Source organism: Myotis davidii, unplaced genomic scaffold, assembly GCF_000327345.1.
Source record: "Myotis davidii unplaced genomic scaffold, ASM32734v1 scaffold18, whole genome shotgun sequence".
In the NCBI taxonomy this organism is placed as follows: domain Eukaryota; kingdom Metazoa; phylum Chordata; class Mammalia; order Chiroptera; family Vespertilionidae; genus Myotis; species Myotis davidii.
Window position 1 is genome coordinate 305543 of NW_006292696.1, and position 16746 is coordinate 322288.

Consider the following 16746-nt stretch of genomic DNA (forward strand, 5'->3'; position numbering starts at 1 on the left):
GCATTGCTTCTGAAGGTCTCCAGTGTGAGGAAGAGCCCTCCAGGATCCCTAGTGAGCTACCTTTGTGCAGCCAGGACCACCCAGAGCAGCGGTTCTCAACCTGTGGGTCGCGACTCCTTTGGTGGTCGAACGACCCTTTCACAGGGGTCGCCTAAGACCATCCTGCATATCAGATATTTACATTACGATTCATAACAGTAGCAACATTACAGTTATGAAGTAGCAACGAAAATAATTTTATGGTTGGGTCACAACATGAGGAACTAACTGTATTTAAAGGGCCAGAAGGTTGAGAACCACTGACCTAAATGTTTTACAGTCCTCTCAACCCGGCAGGTCCCAAACTGAACGTGGATCCTCCAATCCTCTTGTGTTTCCAATCAAAATCAATGACAGCACCATTCACCCAGTTGCTCAAGCATGAACCTATAAGTTGCCCTCTCCTCCCTCTCTTCCTTCACAATGCTTTCCATCTGCAGGCCTCAGAAATCTGCCTTTGAAACAGCTCTCATATTTTCACCTTTCTCTCCAACCCTCCTGCCACTGCTATACGTAGGGCGCCCCAATATCTTGCCCAACCACTGAAAAAAATTTCTAACCGGTCTAGAGATGGCTCTTTTTTCCGGGTTCTGGTTTCAGCCCCCTCCCCTCATCCCTTTGGGCCTAGAAATGGTGATAACTCTGCTGCTCCTACCCCTGGATGACCACGTGACCCTGTGTGGGCCTCTTTGTTAAGATCATCCTAATGGGAGGGTGTCATCTGTTTTTTAACCCTTATGCTCTTCCCATGGAGCTCTTCGCCGCCCACAAGCTGACCCCTGCTATGACTCCCTCTCCTGTCTGCTCACCCTCTCCTAGACCTCTGATCCTGTAGGCCAGAGGGGAAGAAGGAGGAGGAAGCTGAGAGGCCCCCCGTGGCAGGGCCAGTTTTGACTGTTAGGAAGCCCTGAGGATTTGTGGAGAGGAGGAGTGTTCTGGCACCAATTGTTGCCAACTCTTAAATATGTCGTGTGTTTTTTAAATTGAGAGAAAAAGGAAGCAGGAGAGAGAGTTAGAAACACTGATGAGAGAGAGAAGTATCTATTGGCTACTGGGGACCAAGACTGCAACCTGGACATGTGCCCTGACTGAGAATCGAACTGGCGACCTCTTGGTGCATGGAATGATGCCCAACCAACTGAGTCACACCAGTCAGGCTATAGCTAGCTCTTTAGAATGTGAAACTAGCTTCTCTTTAGCCATTGGGTGGGACCCTGCTTGTCAATGCCGGAGCAGTAGCAAAAATGTGACCATCCTTCTATAGACAATCTTCTGGTGCAAGATAAAGCTCCAAACACACAGAGGCTTTGTCACCATAGATCTTTCAAAGGTTAGTTGGTATTTTCTGTGTATTAAGTGTTACTAAAGCTTTGCCTTGAATGCTTACGGGAGGACAGTATTTGGGGAGCTAGCAGTTGATCCTACCTGGAGGCAAGACAGGTGAGGGAAACGGAGCAACTGCACCCAATCGGACCCAGTTAGTAGTGAATTTCCTGCACCTGAGAATGCCGCATTTGTACAGCGCGTTACAGTTTAACAAGGGCTTTCATCCCCCAGTGCCTGGCACATAGCTAATAATCAATACATGTTTTGTAAATGATTGAGTGACTCTGTAGAGTCATTTTCTCCTCCTCAGAATCACCTGAGAAGAGGGGTGACCATCCCCACTCTACAGAAAAGGATATAAGTGCCCAAGGTGGTGGAATAAGTCTCCTGAGACCACACAGCTGCCACCAAGAGCAGCTCCACCCAGAACCCAGGTGTGTCAGGCCCGAAGCCAGTTCATTTTGAGAGGAGTGTGGCCCCCTGTCCGAAGGGGACAGGGCTCCTGGTTCGGGTCAGAGGTCAGGTCGCGTGCCGCCATCCTCAGCAGGCACTACTACGGCAGGGTTGGAAGCTGCCAGGCGTGGGGGGTGGGTAGGCAGAAGTTCAGGCTGCTGACCAGCTGGGAATTGAGCAAAAAGAAAAAGAAAAAGACATCTCGGTGCCAAGACTCCAGGGAAATGTTTGTTGACTTTTTGCTTCATATCCACCACTTCCAACTGGGCTTTGAAGCTAACTTTTTTGATAGAAGGGCTCCCTGGGGTGGGTGGGGAGTTCACAGCCTTGTTACTTGCGGTTCTCTGGGCAACTGCAAGCCCAGAGCTGCGCCAGGATGATGCCTGAATTGCGCAGAAAGTGGAGGGAACTACAGAGAAAACAGAGAGCACTCCGGGAAAAGCAGAGACGGAACAACAAGAATTAAAGGGCAAAACAAGAACCGGTACAACGGGCATTTGTACTGTGCCTTCAGGATGCCAAGGGTCCCTCTCCCGGTGTCCCTCACCACCCAATTGTCCCTGGTCAACCGCACTAGGAGGGACCCAGCAGCCCTAGCTCTTAGCCAGATCTCTTAAAATGCACTTCTTGGTGGAGTGACCTGCGAATGTGGATGTGGATGTTCACTTGCCTGCTCAGAAGCTTTCCTGGCTTCCACCACCAGCAGGATGAAGTCTGTGCTTCCTCACAGAGCTCACAGGCGCTCCCGAATCCCAGCTGCCATTGCCAACAAGGTTCTTGAATCTGGGCGTTTGTGCAGGTGCCCCTCATTGGCTAACTCCTAGTTATCCTGAGGTTTGAGCCTCAGTGTTACTCTCTCCAGGGACCCCATTTCTACCCCATGTTAGTCCCAGTGTTCATTCTATACGTTCCCATGGAACCATGGACAAATAAGAGAGAGGAAGAGGCGATATCTCTAGAAGAACCTTCTAGCTCATCAAGCAAGGAGGGAAAGGGAAATGACCAAGTAAGGTATTTAAGCAAAGACTTTAAGCACAGAGAGTCAGAGAAAGAAATGACCCATAATCCAGGGGTTGCCAAGAAGCATATCACCTGCCACGGGATGATCTCTATGGGAAAGAGGGGCTGGCTTCCTTGGGAGTGATGGAGAGATGTGGAAATGTCCTTCCATAGGAATGAAAGTAGTGAATGAAAACCCACCACATGTCTGCGTGTGCCTGAATAGAGGTCACACTCACATGAGAGAGTGAATAGGTCACCAGTGAGGCAGACAGAATAGCCCGACTAGAAGGAGAAGCTCTTCTCAGCTCCAGAAAGGCAAGAATGCAGGGCACTGTTGCCTGATTTTCCCAGAGAAGCCAGAAGTCCATCTGGGGTGTGTTGTGTGTATGTCCTTAAATTTCCCCAACTTGTTTATATTTTTTATAGTCACTGACCAGGCCAGAAAAACATCTTGTATGTAGCCCAGAGATGCCAGCGTTTGACCTTTGCACCAAGAAACCTGGCCTCACATGGGTCTGTTTATCTAAACGCGACGATGCCAAAGCACCAAACAGCATGAGTCGCCCGTAGAGAGTGATCAATACATGAGGGACTAAATGAGAACAGAGACTTGTCTGTATCAATTATTGGTACATAACAGCTGGCCAATAAATAGCCTCTTAGTGGGAGAGAGAATAAATTAATAATGAAGGTATGTCTTGCAGTTCAAGATTGCTACCACTAGATGGGGAATTTTTTTTTTTTTTTTTAAATTTCTGCTGATGAAAGCTTTGTTTTGTTGGAAATTCCTGAATAGGAGGATTTATGATAGAACCAAACAGTTCTCTAGAGAAGTGACATCTTTTGTTAGGATAGTTTTATGGGTACGTCTGCAAGTCATGGCTACTTAGTTGAACATCCCACAAATACCAACAACTGTTTTCTCATTGTCTTTGTTATCCCGCTCACTTTCTACCCTGTCCGCTCGGGCTACAAACAGTCATGAGAAGTTGTTGTTTGCTTTGGCATTAGAAACAGAGAATGATCACTACATGGTGGAGAGGGGAGAGGTTGGGTATTCAAGAAGCTCACAGTCTTTTGGGGTACATAGACCCTTAACCCAGTTACAATACCATGTATTTGATACTATCACTCTGTGTTTATATGATGCTTTGTGGACCCAGAGAAAAGAGCCACAGCCCATCTTAGCTGAGGAGGGTGCAGGAAGTCTTCAGAGGAATAGCTACTGGGCTGGATGGACCTTGAAGGATGAGAAGGAATTCACCAAGGTACCAAGGCTGGAAGGGTATGCTTTCATTCATCTACTAGCCACGAGCATCTATGTGTGCTCAGCACTCTGCAGGCGTCGGGTTCAGCGGTGAACAGGACACCAGGGCCCTGTCCTTAAGGAGCTCACAATGCAGTGGGAGAGATATTTATTAATCAAGGGAGGAAGTAATTGTTTTTAAAATTACAGTTTGTGGAAAGAATTAGGAAGGAAAGTGGTCAGATGCTGAGATAGAAGATAGGAAGCAAGATCTCTATGATTCAGAGTGGTCGAGAGGCCTCTCCTCAGAGGTGACATTGCAGCTGCAATGGAGTCCCATCTCCGGGGGCACTTTAGCCTTTTACTTTTCCGTTTCACAAATATTTAGGAAGCACTTATAAAAAGCACCTGTCATACAAGCAATGTGGGGGCTGGGGGGCGGGGCGGAGGGGATGCTCCTAGTAGAATAACAAATGCTCTCTGGGAAGAAGACATAGCCGTGGTGAAACCATTGGTGAAAGGTGGGGAGCCCTCCCAGTATATTGGAGGAAGCGGGAAAAGTTTCTGCCTATTAGGATAGACAGTGGGAAAGGGAGGACTGAATAAACTAGACTGAACAACTAGAAGGAGTAGCTCTTCTCAGCTCCAGAAAGGCAAGAATGCAGGGCACTGTTGCCTGATTTTCCCAGAGAAGCCAGAAGCCTATCTGGGGTGTGTGTGTGTGTGTGTGTGTGTCTGTGTGAAAGGGAGGACTGAATGGCCCAAAGAGATGGGCTGTGGCCCATTGGCAGAGGAGCCCAGACTTTATCTTAAAACCCAGTCTTTCCCAAACAAGTGTCACACCCATTACAACTCCACCATTCCTGCCGGATCCTCATTCCATCAGAACTATTATTTCCTTATTTTTCATTCAATGAACTTAATATTTTACCAAAAATATTTTAAAGAAAACAATATTATTGCTATTACTGTATATTAAAAAAACACACACACAGTATCATTGGCCATTAAGAGCAGGCAACCAGAAAAATGAATACAAGACCAAGAAAATGTACGAATGTCCCACGTGGTCCACGTCCTATAGTTTAGGATGCGGCAATGGAAGACTTGGGGGGATTTTAATGAGAAAACTGAGGAGAGGAGATTGCATTACAGCAATGAGTGCTGAAGGTATTATTCCAGTTATGTCTCCTACAAAACATGGGATGATGATCCTGGCAGCGGTAAAAAGGGATCTTCCCGGACAAAAACTCTCCCCCGCCCTTGGAGGGGCTTTCCAGTGGAGAGTTATATGAGAGCCCTGGTGACCAGCAGGCTGCTCTGTAAGAACTCAGAGAGCCACTGGGTAAGGACAACCCACTCACCAAAATTCCCATGTTGACTGTCATTTCCTCCAGCTTCAGGTTGCTTAGCTACTTGGCAGATGGCGAATGAAGAGATTGAGATAAAGCTCCTAAAAATGAGGAACTAGTTCATAGTTCCTGACTGGGGAAAGCCACAATACAACATCTAAAAGACTTTGCTTCTTCATTCAGACTCATACCTGGAAGCTTAGAGAGGGCTTCCACTGACCCACCCATCTCCGGGAGCACTTTAGCCTTTTACTTTCTCGTTTCACAAATATTTAGGCAGCACTTAAGAAAGTCAGATACTGTGCAGAAATCAAAAGGGTGACAAATTCAAATGCCTAGCAGGTGTCAGGAGAGAAATATCAATGGAAGACGTGGCCCCGTGTGAGACAATAGGGAGTGGTGGGGACTGTGGTGACTTGGAGAAGACAACTCCCATGTGAAAGGGGAACTTGCTGCTCAGCTCCGGTCAGTCCTGGCTATGCAGGAACGCCAGATATTTCAAAAGAAAAAAAAAAGGCATTGCACAATGGTCATTATATTTAGGGGAAAAGTTGGGAGTGGGAGGAATACCTTCTGAATTTTAAAAGCTGGCAAATAAATTTAAAAAGTTTAAAGCACTCCGAGAGCCAAGAAAAATACATCTACAGATGGATGCAATCCAGGGGCCAGTGGGTGACCTCTGGGTGTGACAGAGTCTCAGCCTTTTTGGGGCTTGTGTGTGAGGAGATAAGCCGTGTTCATAAATAACTCCAATAGAGAAGGTGGTGATAAGTGCAGTGTGAGCAAGACACAGTCTAAGAATTCAGAGGAGGGGGGCATGACGGAGGAGCAAAGCCCTACGTGGGGAGCAGGCTTCTCTCCTAAAGCGCTTTCTAGCCAGGTATCAAGAAACCCACCAAAGTCAATGAGGAAGGAAAGGGGGGCAGCCCGTGAGCTCAATGGTCAGGTCAGGAGACTAGCTAACGAGGCCAGGCCTGAGCTTCACTGTATCCCCGCGAGCATTTTCAAGATGTCCGTGCCTAGCCCTTCCCCCCAACATCCCAAGTAGGAATTTCTTGGGTTGAGAATTATGCACCGAAATCTAAAAAAATGTCTCTTCAGTTCATTCTCGTTAGGACCCTTCCCTAAGGACCTCTGCTTTAAGGAGGTGCCCCCCTCAAATGCTAACTAAAACAACAAATGTGACTCTTTTTCCCTTCCTGTTCCCTTTCATTCAAACTGACTAGGATCTCTGGAGTGTATAGTCCGCACCTGCACATGGGACCCCAGCTCTGGGCTTTGGGAAAGCACTGTACCCGCCCACAAGAGAAGGCACCTTCTTCTTCAGGCCCAGTGAGGCAGCCACATCTTGTTACTCAGACAAAGGCACCCTGTGCTTGTAGCACAGAGATTGCTGTATTTCCAAGCCATCTGCCTCTAAACATTATCTAAGAGCAAAGTCTGTAACTCTTACGGTGACACAGGTTATCAGAAAATGCAGCCCAAAGCATATATTGAATTTGCTTGAAATGGAAGACGGGCTTTCTATTCAACACCACGATGTAAATTCAAGTTCACCTACATTTTTCCAACTTATAACTCCAAGTCCTACCAGAATCTTCCCATCGATGCCTCAGTTTTTCAACTTCTTTCAGGCATTCTTCTTCCAGTTTTCACATCAAAGAAACCCAGCGAGCAGGCCCCATGGTTTCACTGTTATTGTTGCCATGTGAGAGGTTTTTCTGGGCTCGGAACCTGCTGCCCCTCTCCCACCCCACACACAGATCATCCCTCCTAAGGGGCTGCTTATCTAAACACCCGTTTACCCTAACAACCCTGGCTTCAAACTGTGCACCTTCCCAGAGAAGACACGCAAAGAATGCGGTGCGCCTCTGTGGTTTGAATCACGTACATTTCAGCGTCAAGGAGGCTTTTCACATGCAGAGGGTGCCGGCTTCCCCACGGTGCCCCTCCTCTTCTTTCCCTTCCAGATCCCAGAAAAAATGTGAGTCCTACATGCCTTCTAAGCCGTGAAGTGGAAAAGACTTGGGACAATGGAGAAGCCCCTCTACTATTAAAAATGAGTGAGGCCCAGCTGGTGTGGCTCCGTGGTTGAGCGTCGACTTATGAATCAGGAGGTCACGGTTAGATTCCAGGTCAGGGCACATGCCTAGGGTTGTAGGCTTGATCCCGACTGGGGGCATGCTGGAGGCGGCCAATCAATGATTCTCTCTCATCATTGATGTTTCTATTTCTTTCTCCCTCTCCCTTCCTCTCTCTGAAATAAATAAAGACATATGTTAAAAAAATATGACTCCATAGATCACTAGAAGCTGTTTTTAAAATAGAAATAGTTGCAAACTACATGTGCTGCCCAAAATAAGATAAGAGGGGAATACCCTTGATTCCTGCCAGAGGAACTGCCCCCAGGAAACGGGAAGTTGTCGGTAGGCTAGAACTGCCCAGTCAGCTCGATCACGCCCTGGTGCACTTGACAAGGGATAACAAGCCCTTTAAACACCATTACTTTGTGTCTCATGTATTTTGTAGTTTATAGTTTAGAAATCTGTTTATACCCACTGCCTCCTTTCATTTCACTGCAATCTTGAGCCGCGGGCAAAGCAGAATTATTATACTCATTTTACAAAGAAACTCGGGAGCAGAGAAAGGATTGCAGTGGATAAGTTGTGTGGCTGCCAAATGTCCCTTTACCCTTTTCCTAGTTCTCCCTTGGGGACACCCTCCCCTGTTCTCTGTCGCTGTACTTCGGGAGGCTCTGACAACACCATTCATCACTCCCAGGATGGGGCGTGTGAATCAGGGCATTCGATTCTTTAGGTCCCATCAGTGGCTTCAGGGATGGGCGTGTAGACTTGGCCAGAGTGAATGAGAGGGAAGAGCCCTTTCACTGGCTGGTGGAGAGAGGTGCCCACTTTCCTTCTTACCTTCCTGTGAGATCTGGGAAAGAAGCAAACACAGAGGACAGCAGAACCACCCGAAGGTGAAAGACTTGGCCCAGGCGACATGATTGTTTCTCATCTTGGAGCAATAACCTTTCCTTTTTATTGCTTAAAACTAACTTACGCTGGGTTGGGTTGGCATACTTGGAACGGACACATGATTCAAAATGCTCATGATGTCCATTTCCCCATAACTTCACTTTGCTGATGGGCCACATAGCTCTCTAGGCCCCCACCACCCCGCTGCTTCAGGCATCACCCTTCTGTCTGTATTCAAGCGTGTTGTCATGGCAACCTCCCTCCAAATTTCAGGGAGAGCAGTGAGAGGGAGGAAATGTAGCTCACTCTTCTTTATGTGGCTACTGACCAGCTAGTGGATTGCATACCCTTGGCTCAAGTGCACCCTTCCTTCCTGACCCGCCCCACAGTGGCCAGAGGGTGGGGGTGGGGAAAGGCGGATGGGCAATAAGGCACAGGACATGGCCACTTAAGCAGCAGAAGCTTTCAAAGGGCAGCTCCCTTGGAAAGAGGCTGTAGGGGCCTCAGTAAACCTTCCTGTAGCACCAGCGCTTCCCCTTAGAGTCTCAGAGACCCATGTTCTTGAGCATCTTAGGATAAATCTATAAATTGGAAATTTGTGGTCGTTCAAACATTTTTAGTAATTGCATCACCTCCATTACTGCCTTATGAGATTTTGGTGCCTGTCTTTGTTGAGTTTGAGTTTATAATTAAATTGGCCTCGAGAAATAACACTTAATTGTTAAGGCTAATGAAAAAAAAAAAAGAGGCAGTCTTAATAAGTGATGTGTGCACATCAAGTGACAGCCAAATGACACCACAGAACTTTAGGGAACAACTGTTTTGCAACAATGCAAATAGAAAACCTCTGATGGTCAAGCTGAGGTTCAAGGGAGTGGAGACGAGGCAAACCCTCCAGGACTGCGTCAGAGTAAGTGCCAGCAGAGAATTCCTTCCAGCCAAACAGAATTAACCAGCATAATAAATCTTGTCCATGTAAATTGTAGTTGTTTTGTCATTTCAGTTGCATTTAGTCTATAACTTTGTTTTTATTGTTTCTGTAGTGCACACGCTATCAAATGAGCCATTTATTCCTACTCTTTTGTGTTTGTGTGTATGCAGATAACATTGAAATAAAAGAAACAGGTCAACACTGGTAACTGTGAGAAGTGTCTGTTTTCCTTTAAAGGTGTTTGTCAGCATCTCAAGCTTGAAAACCATCAATGCAGTGTTCCTGCCTCCTTCCCTGTGGTTTTAGCCACACAGTGCCCTTCAGGTGGTCCTTCCTGCCTCTGGCCTCTAACCCTTCTGACCCACCAAGCACAGAGCTATTGGTGCGAATCTACTTTCTTCATGTTGGTTTTAGACTCAAACTCCCAATAGCCCCTGACTGGCTATCATGTGTAAGTCTAACGGGTCTCCCTAACATTCAAGTTCAGAGCCTGGCCCGACATAACTGCTTTGCACAGACATCTGATAAATAAGAGGTGAATGAGGGTTTCCCAATGTGTTCCTCTTTCTACTATAGATGACTAATAAAGTGAGTTCCTCAATTAGGCATCTTTTTTTTTTTTTCCAACTGAGAAAAAATAAAAATCTTGACTGGTCACAATCAATCATCAATAAATAGTTGCTAAATATATTAGCCATTCAGTCCACCTCTCATTGTTAATGGAAAAACTATATTCTCAGTGGAAACATCCATTAGAAGTCTACTTCAAAAGAGGCCTTTGGGGTTCCAAAAAAGTGTCCAAGTATTAATATTTAAATGTCATTTCAGAAAAATCTGTAATGTTTTGGTCCTCAAAAGTATCTTCTACCTCTCATACTTCATGACACAAAAACCTTTGACCTTGGTTGGAGACCTTCTACTTCTCCCTACAGTTGGAATCCTCTGAATTCAAAATTGACAATGTGATCCAAATGCTTATTATTACTATTTCTGCATCCATGTCTCACAGAAAAAGCCAAAGTAACCCAGAAAATCCCAGGGGACTTCCTTAGGCAACACTGTACACAGCCAAGTTTCCATGTACAGAAAAGGAACTTATTTTCTTGACGAGTAGATTTGTGTAATTTCAACATAAAGAATGATCTAATTCAACTTTTAGCCCATGTCTTTCCACACATTTGAAGGAGTTACAAAGGAATTACAAACCCAAAATACCGAAAACTTTCTGGTGAGCAGAACATAAACAAATACAAAATACAGTCCTGTTTATCACAGGAAGTCACGAGGAGACCCCCAGGACTTGGAGGAGCTGGTGCCCAGGGAGCGTGCATTTAGTCACCCACTCACCCACTCATTCAGGTCAATCATAGGTAAATACGGTCTTTGTCTGTATAGCGCCTACATTCTGATGGCGAGCTAGGCCTATGTTTTACTATTTATTTTCAATTTGTTCCATTAGTTTTTGTTCTGTTTTTCCTTTCCTGCTTTTTTTAAGGATAATTTAATTATTTTGGAATTCCATTTATCTATTGACTTTTTAGCTATATCCCTTTGTATTGTTGTTGTTGTTATTATTGTTATTTATTATTATTATTATTATTATTCAGGGTAGCATTAGGGGATTGCAACCTACATTTTTAACATTTCAGTCTCCTTAGCATTAATATTGTGCCACTTTATGTTAAATGAAAGAAACTTGCAACCACAAAAGTCCATTTACTGTGCCCCCTCCCAACACTGGGCCTTTATGCTTTGGTTGTCAGAGATTTTCATATGTAAATATTATAAGCCCCACAATTCAAAGTTAAATTATTTGCTTTAAATAGTCATATGTACTTTAAAGATGTTAAGAGGAAAAAATGCTTTAAGAAAAAATACTGTCCTGTTATATCATATCTGGAATTCTTTTCTTACTAGAGAGCCATATTTCAATCTGGTGTGATTTCCCTTTGGCCTGGAGAACTTCTTTTGGTTTTCCTTGTAGCATAGGTTAGTGGATAATAAATTCTCTAGTTTACTTTTACCTGAAAATATCTTTATTTCATCTTAATTCTTGAAGGATGAATGCTTTTACTGATGTAGAATTCCAAGTTGACAAGTTTAGCTTTGCTGTCTCCTCTCTCTCTCTCTTTTATTTTTATCATTTTCACGGCAGAGCCTCTTTCTCCTCTGGAATCCATCATCACCAATGAGGAGTCAGAGGTGGTTTCTAGTGTTGTTCCCTGGTGGAATGTGCCATTTCAAAATTTATATTTTGTTTTCAGCAGTTTGACTATGATATATCTAGGTATGCTTTTCTTTGTATTTATTTTAAATAGTTTGAGATTACTGTTCTCCTTGAATCTGTAAATTTGTTCCTTCAAAGATTTTCTTCTGTTCTAGTCTCTTAATTCTTTCCTTCTCATATACCTTATATTTTTGTTCATCCTTTTTTTTTTTACATGGCCCCACAAAGCATAAAAAATATACTACATTATTTTTAGTCCTTTTTCTCTTTTCTTTAGATTGGATTATTTCTATTGCTCTATCTCCAAGTTCATGGAATCTTCTTTCTGTAATCTCTCATCAGCTGTTAAACTAATCTAGTACATTTTTTTATTTCAGACTAGTGGCTTGGTGCATGGATTCATGCACATTGACAGGAAATTAATTAGAAGGTGGCCAGCAGGTGGGACTGGGCGAGATGGGCTGGATACGCCCTGGAGCCAACTTCCTGTGGTCCCTCCCCCATGTCTGTGGAGTGAGTGGGGTCCCTTCAGCAGGTGGGGTCCCTCGGCCTGGCCTGTGGGGATTGGGCCTGAACTGGCTCTCTGACATTCCCCAAGGGGTCCTGGAGTGCGAGAGGGCACTCTGCAAAGTTGCTGTCATATGGGGTGTGGAATGCAAACACAAGCATGCAGTAAACCAGATTCAGGTCTAACAGTGTCCCAGCAACAACATAACCCACGACCGAAGGTGGAATTGCATGGCCCCACAAGAAATCGGGCTCCCTCCTCTCTGGTTTCAGGGTGCATCACCCGAGAACCGCTGCTGCCAAGTCATTGCAGCTCAGCAGCTCCTGTGTTGAGCGTCTGCCCCCTGGTGGTCAGTGCGACTGGTAGGCTGGTCGGACACTTAGCCTTTTATATAAATAGATGTTGTATCTTTCTGCTCTAGAATTTCCAGTTTTTAGTAGTCTTTATTTTTTGAGATTCCTTATTTGTTTATGTATTACAACAATTATTTTACTTTGCATTCCTGAACATGGTTATAATAGCTGCTTTGAAATTTTTATCTGTTAACTCCAACATCTGGGTCATCTCAGAGTCAGTCTCCTTTGATTGCCTTTTCTCTCAAGTATGAGCCACATTTCCCTGATTCTTTGTATGCTAGTAATTTAGATTGTATCTAGGACACTGTGAATGAAACATTACAATGAGCAGCCATTGAAGTGCTTTAAGGAAAGAGATGTGATACTCCTATCTTTGTCTCAGAAGAAAGTGTGCTGGTTACTGCATGGAGAACGGAGTGGATGTGGAAGGCTGCTTCAGAAGTCCAGGAAAGGTGTATTATTAACAGTTACTAGAAAGATGCCAGTGCATGTTGGAATTAAGTAGAGCAGGTTGCAATGAGAGACCTGGAAGGGACTTGGACATCGGCTGCCCATAGGGGCATCTCTTTCTGGATGATCCACTGGTACTTTTTACCCAACAGGCCAAACAGAATGCCATTCACCAACTTCCAATGAGAGAAATCTCAGTAATGCCTGATGCTTCCTGCTTTTCACTCTCAACAGTCAACTACCTGCTAAGTTCCAGCAATTCTTCCCTTAAGATTTCACTACTACCACTGATTGCAGAGCCTTATCCTTTTTCACCTAAATGAGTAAAATTGGCTCCTGACAGACATTCCTATTTCTAGTCTCAGTTGTCTCTATCTGTCTTTGTCTCTGCTTCCAGGCCCATCTTTTCCAAATATACAGCCTACTGTATCTATTCAACAGTTTTTCAGTGCCCCTATTTGGTACAAGAGAAAATCCAAATCCCATAGCATGGCATGTAATGCTTAGCCATGTGACTCTTTCCTCTTATTTTTCAGCAAATGCACCTCTTACCGGCTGGACAAAAAAGGAGGAAATGGTGACCAAGATCTGTCCTCCCTTTGCCAATAGTCTAATGAGGGAGGCAGAGACCATCTTCAACCTCATCTTCCTGTACTGCCTCCTCTGCCCTCACTGCCCTCCCTCAATTTCCTCCAGCACACAGAATTACTTTGCCATTACTAACCACTTTATTCTATTTCTTGATACCTCTGAGTCTTTGGGCATGCTGTTTATTCCTTTTTCCTTTCCTTCTTCCCTTTCTGTTAAGAAGACCTAAATCAAATTTCACTTTTGCTAACTCCCCACACCCTTGATACAGTCATTTTTTTTACCTATTCATTCAAATCTCAATTGAGAATCTCTTTCTTGGGGAGCAGATGTTTTTATAACAGTCCTTCTAACTTCACATTTAACTATCTGTAGCCTCTCCTGTTCATGTGGTAAAACTATAAAATCTTTGGGAGCAGGGAGCTGGTCTACGTCATCTTTGGTTCTGTCATCTAGCACATTGCCCAGCTCTCAGTCAACAGTCAATTGTTTATTTACTCTCTGACATTCTTCTCATTTACAAATGGGGAAATAAAAGTCCAGGGCTGGGAAGTGACAAGTCTTGCGAAATGCCTTGGATTTGTTTTTATGATCACTATTTCTAAGGGGGGAGTAAGTGGTCAATATTTCTCTGGACAATAGATGGGAAGGTTTCATGGAAGGGGCGGGACTAAGTGGAAGCTGGTAGAAGTGAGGGTTAGAGGTATGAAATCTGATCAGTATCTTGATGGCTTTCACAAACTCAATCTATGAACACAGGTTGCTCACTGGAAACCAGAGGGGCTGTAATGAAAAGAGAACTAACCTGCAAGGGCAAAACAAAAACAAACTTGGATTCCCTTCATAGTGTACACCTCCCTGTTTGGCCCTGGACTCGCCCCCCTCTTCTCTCTGGGTACCAACTTCTAATAATAAAATAAACAACACCAGTAATAATAACAACAACAACAATAATAACCACTTAGAGTTATTAAACCTTTACTCTGTTCCTGCTACTATTTTAAAGCCTTTATGTTTTACAGATGAGAAGATCTGCTTTCAAAGAGTTGAAATAACTTGACCAAGGTTACATAGCTAAGTGGTGGAGACAGGATTTTTGCTCCAGATGTTGGACTTGAACCTTAACTAGAAAGATTTTAAAGGGTTTCTGTCACAACAAACATTGGCCATTCTCAAGCTTATTACAAGACTAGAGGGTCCAGTGCAAGAAATTCGTGCACGGGTAGGGTCCCTAGGCCTGGCCAGCAATCAGGGCCGATGGAGGGGCCTTCCTTCCCCAGCTTCTTTTGTTCTGCGCCGACCCCTGGTGGTCAGTGCATGTCATATGAGTGATCGAACTCCCAGTCTCCTGGTCGAACTCCCGAGGGAATCCTTTGCATATTAGGCTTTTCTATATAGAAATTCCTTTTCCTGAAGGTGACTTACATGCCTAGCTCCCTCCCAGCTGGAAAAAACTCACCTGGAAAATAGAGGGATTATCTCTGTCTGCACACACATGAAAGACATGAATCCTTCGAGATACTAGTTATGACCTGAATTAGCTGTGAAGGAAAATCACTATTTTTAAAAATAGTTTCAGCACACAGAAGTCTTATCTGCATGGTCCTATATGTCACTGCTAGTTTCCATCTTTAAATATTATTAATCATATCAGCAATTTAGTAGAGCACCTGCACATACACTACCTTATTCAGTCAACACAGCCGCCGGTTTTCCAGGTGAGGACACAGGGACTTGGCCAGCAAGTTTCTCCAAAGTTTACAGACAATAAAAGGCGATGGTGTTTGAGCTCCAAAGACCCTCTCTGCCATCTTCCCACCTCCGGAACACGGGAATGTCACAATTGCAGGTGTGTCTACCTGTAATTTATGGAAACCACCAGAAATGTACTGAATCACTGAAATGTAAATGCCTGAATTGCCCAAGTAATAACAATCCCAATGTCTTTTGACTAGCTGCTTTAAAAAAAAAACTGATTTTAGAGAAAGAAAGAAGAGGGGGAAGAGTCAGAGAGAGAAAAGGGAGGTGGGGGAAAGGGAAGAGAGAGAAAGAGAGAGAGTTTTGTTGTTCCACTTATTTATGCATTTATTGATTCTTGTATGTGCCCTGACCAGGGATTGAACCTGCAACCTTGGTGTCCTAGTATCAGGACAATGCTCTAACCTACTGAACTGCCCAGCCAGGGGTCAACGGGCTGCTTTGAAGCACATTAGAAGCCCAGTGTTAGGAAGGGCTCCTGAGGGCCACCCGGTCCCCCATTCCTCTCCTCCCTTCACTGGTTCCACCCTCCAGTGTTTGAGGTGGTGGCACAGCCTCCCACGGTGCATCCCTTTTGCCTCTGAGCAGCGTTGAAGGTTATTAGCCTCTTCTCCTGACGGAACTTGGCTTCCTAACATTGTCACCCGTGGGTCCTCGGTCAGCCTTGTGCAGTCACCCTCTAGACATCCTCCAGGTAATTGATTTCAGTCCTCAGCACCCTTGATTCTTTCCATTTCCTCTTTGAACTTGTCTGGATCTCAACTTCCTCATCGAGAAAATGGGTAGATGGACTGGTTTTGTCAGACCTCCATAAAGCGTTCCTCTTGTGACCTTCTGATATTTTAAATATCCAAATAATTGTACCCCAAAACAGAAAAGCTTGCTCACTGCCAGGAACTCTGAAAAAAAAAAGTAAAAAGTGTTTCCTAACATGTTGCCATTGTGTCTTTTCCTTCCTTCCACTTTGTTTGTGTTTTTTCGGAGATGGAGAAGATAGTCCAGAGAAGGTGGGGCCTGCTCATTGTTGACTCGGCCAAGCACTGGAGCAGGGACGGGTCTGAAGTGGTCAGGGATGCTGAAAGCCCCGGGCAGCCCCACCCTTTCCCACCTTGGCTTCTAGCTTCGTTTCCAAATCACAGGGAGGTTTCCAGATAAAAATTCTGATTGACTGGCATTCACCCAGGGTCCCACACGGCCTCCTCTCTGGCACCTTCTCGTAGATTCCTCATACATCCAAGTGCGTCTGTGACTTCCACCACATCTCCCCTGGCGAAGGAATCAAGCCTTTCTGAAATACTTCTGAAATTTATCGAGAAGATCACATGTTTAGGAAACCTGATTAGAGCCACATACGGACTAGAGTGTGAAACAACGGTAACAATAAAAGTAATAACAAATAAATATTTATTGAGGAGTAAATGTGTTCTAGACCCCAGGCTAAGAACTGCATGTGCGTTATGTTCTTTAATTCTCACAATAACACTATAAGGCAGGTGCTATTTTCATCACCATTTTGTAGATGATGAAACTGG

The 16746-nt window shown here is 44.6% G+C and overlaps 1 long non-coding RNA gene across 1 annotated transcript in view; it reads right to left on the bottom strand.

The window, feature by feature from the left end:
- LOC107183484 overlaps positions 1 to 16532 on the bottom strand; it is a 31611-nt gene extending 15079 nt beyond the window's left edge. Inside the window, exons 1-2 of the long non-coding RNA XR_001514279.1 lie at positions 16323 to 16532; positions 15142 to 15315 (exon numbers count right to left, since the gene is read on the bottom strand). This is a non-coding gene — a long non-coding RNA (uncharacterized LOC107183484). The remainder of the gene's footprint in view (positions 1 to 15141; positions 15316 to 16322) is intronic.
- Between the last annotated feature and the right edge of the window lie 214 nt (positions 16533 to 16746).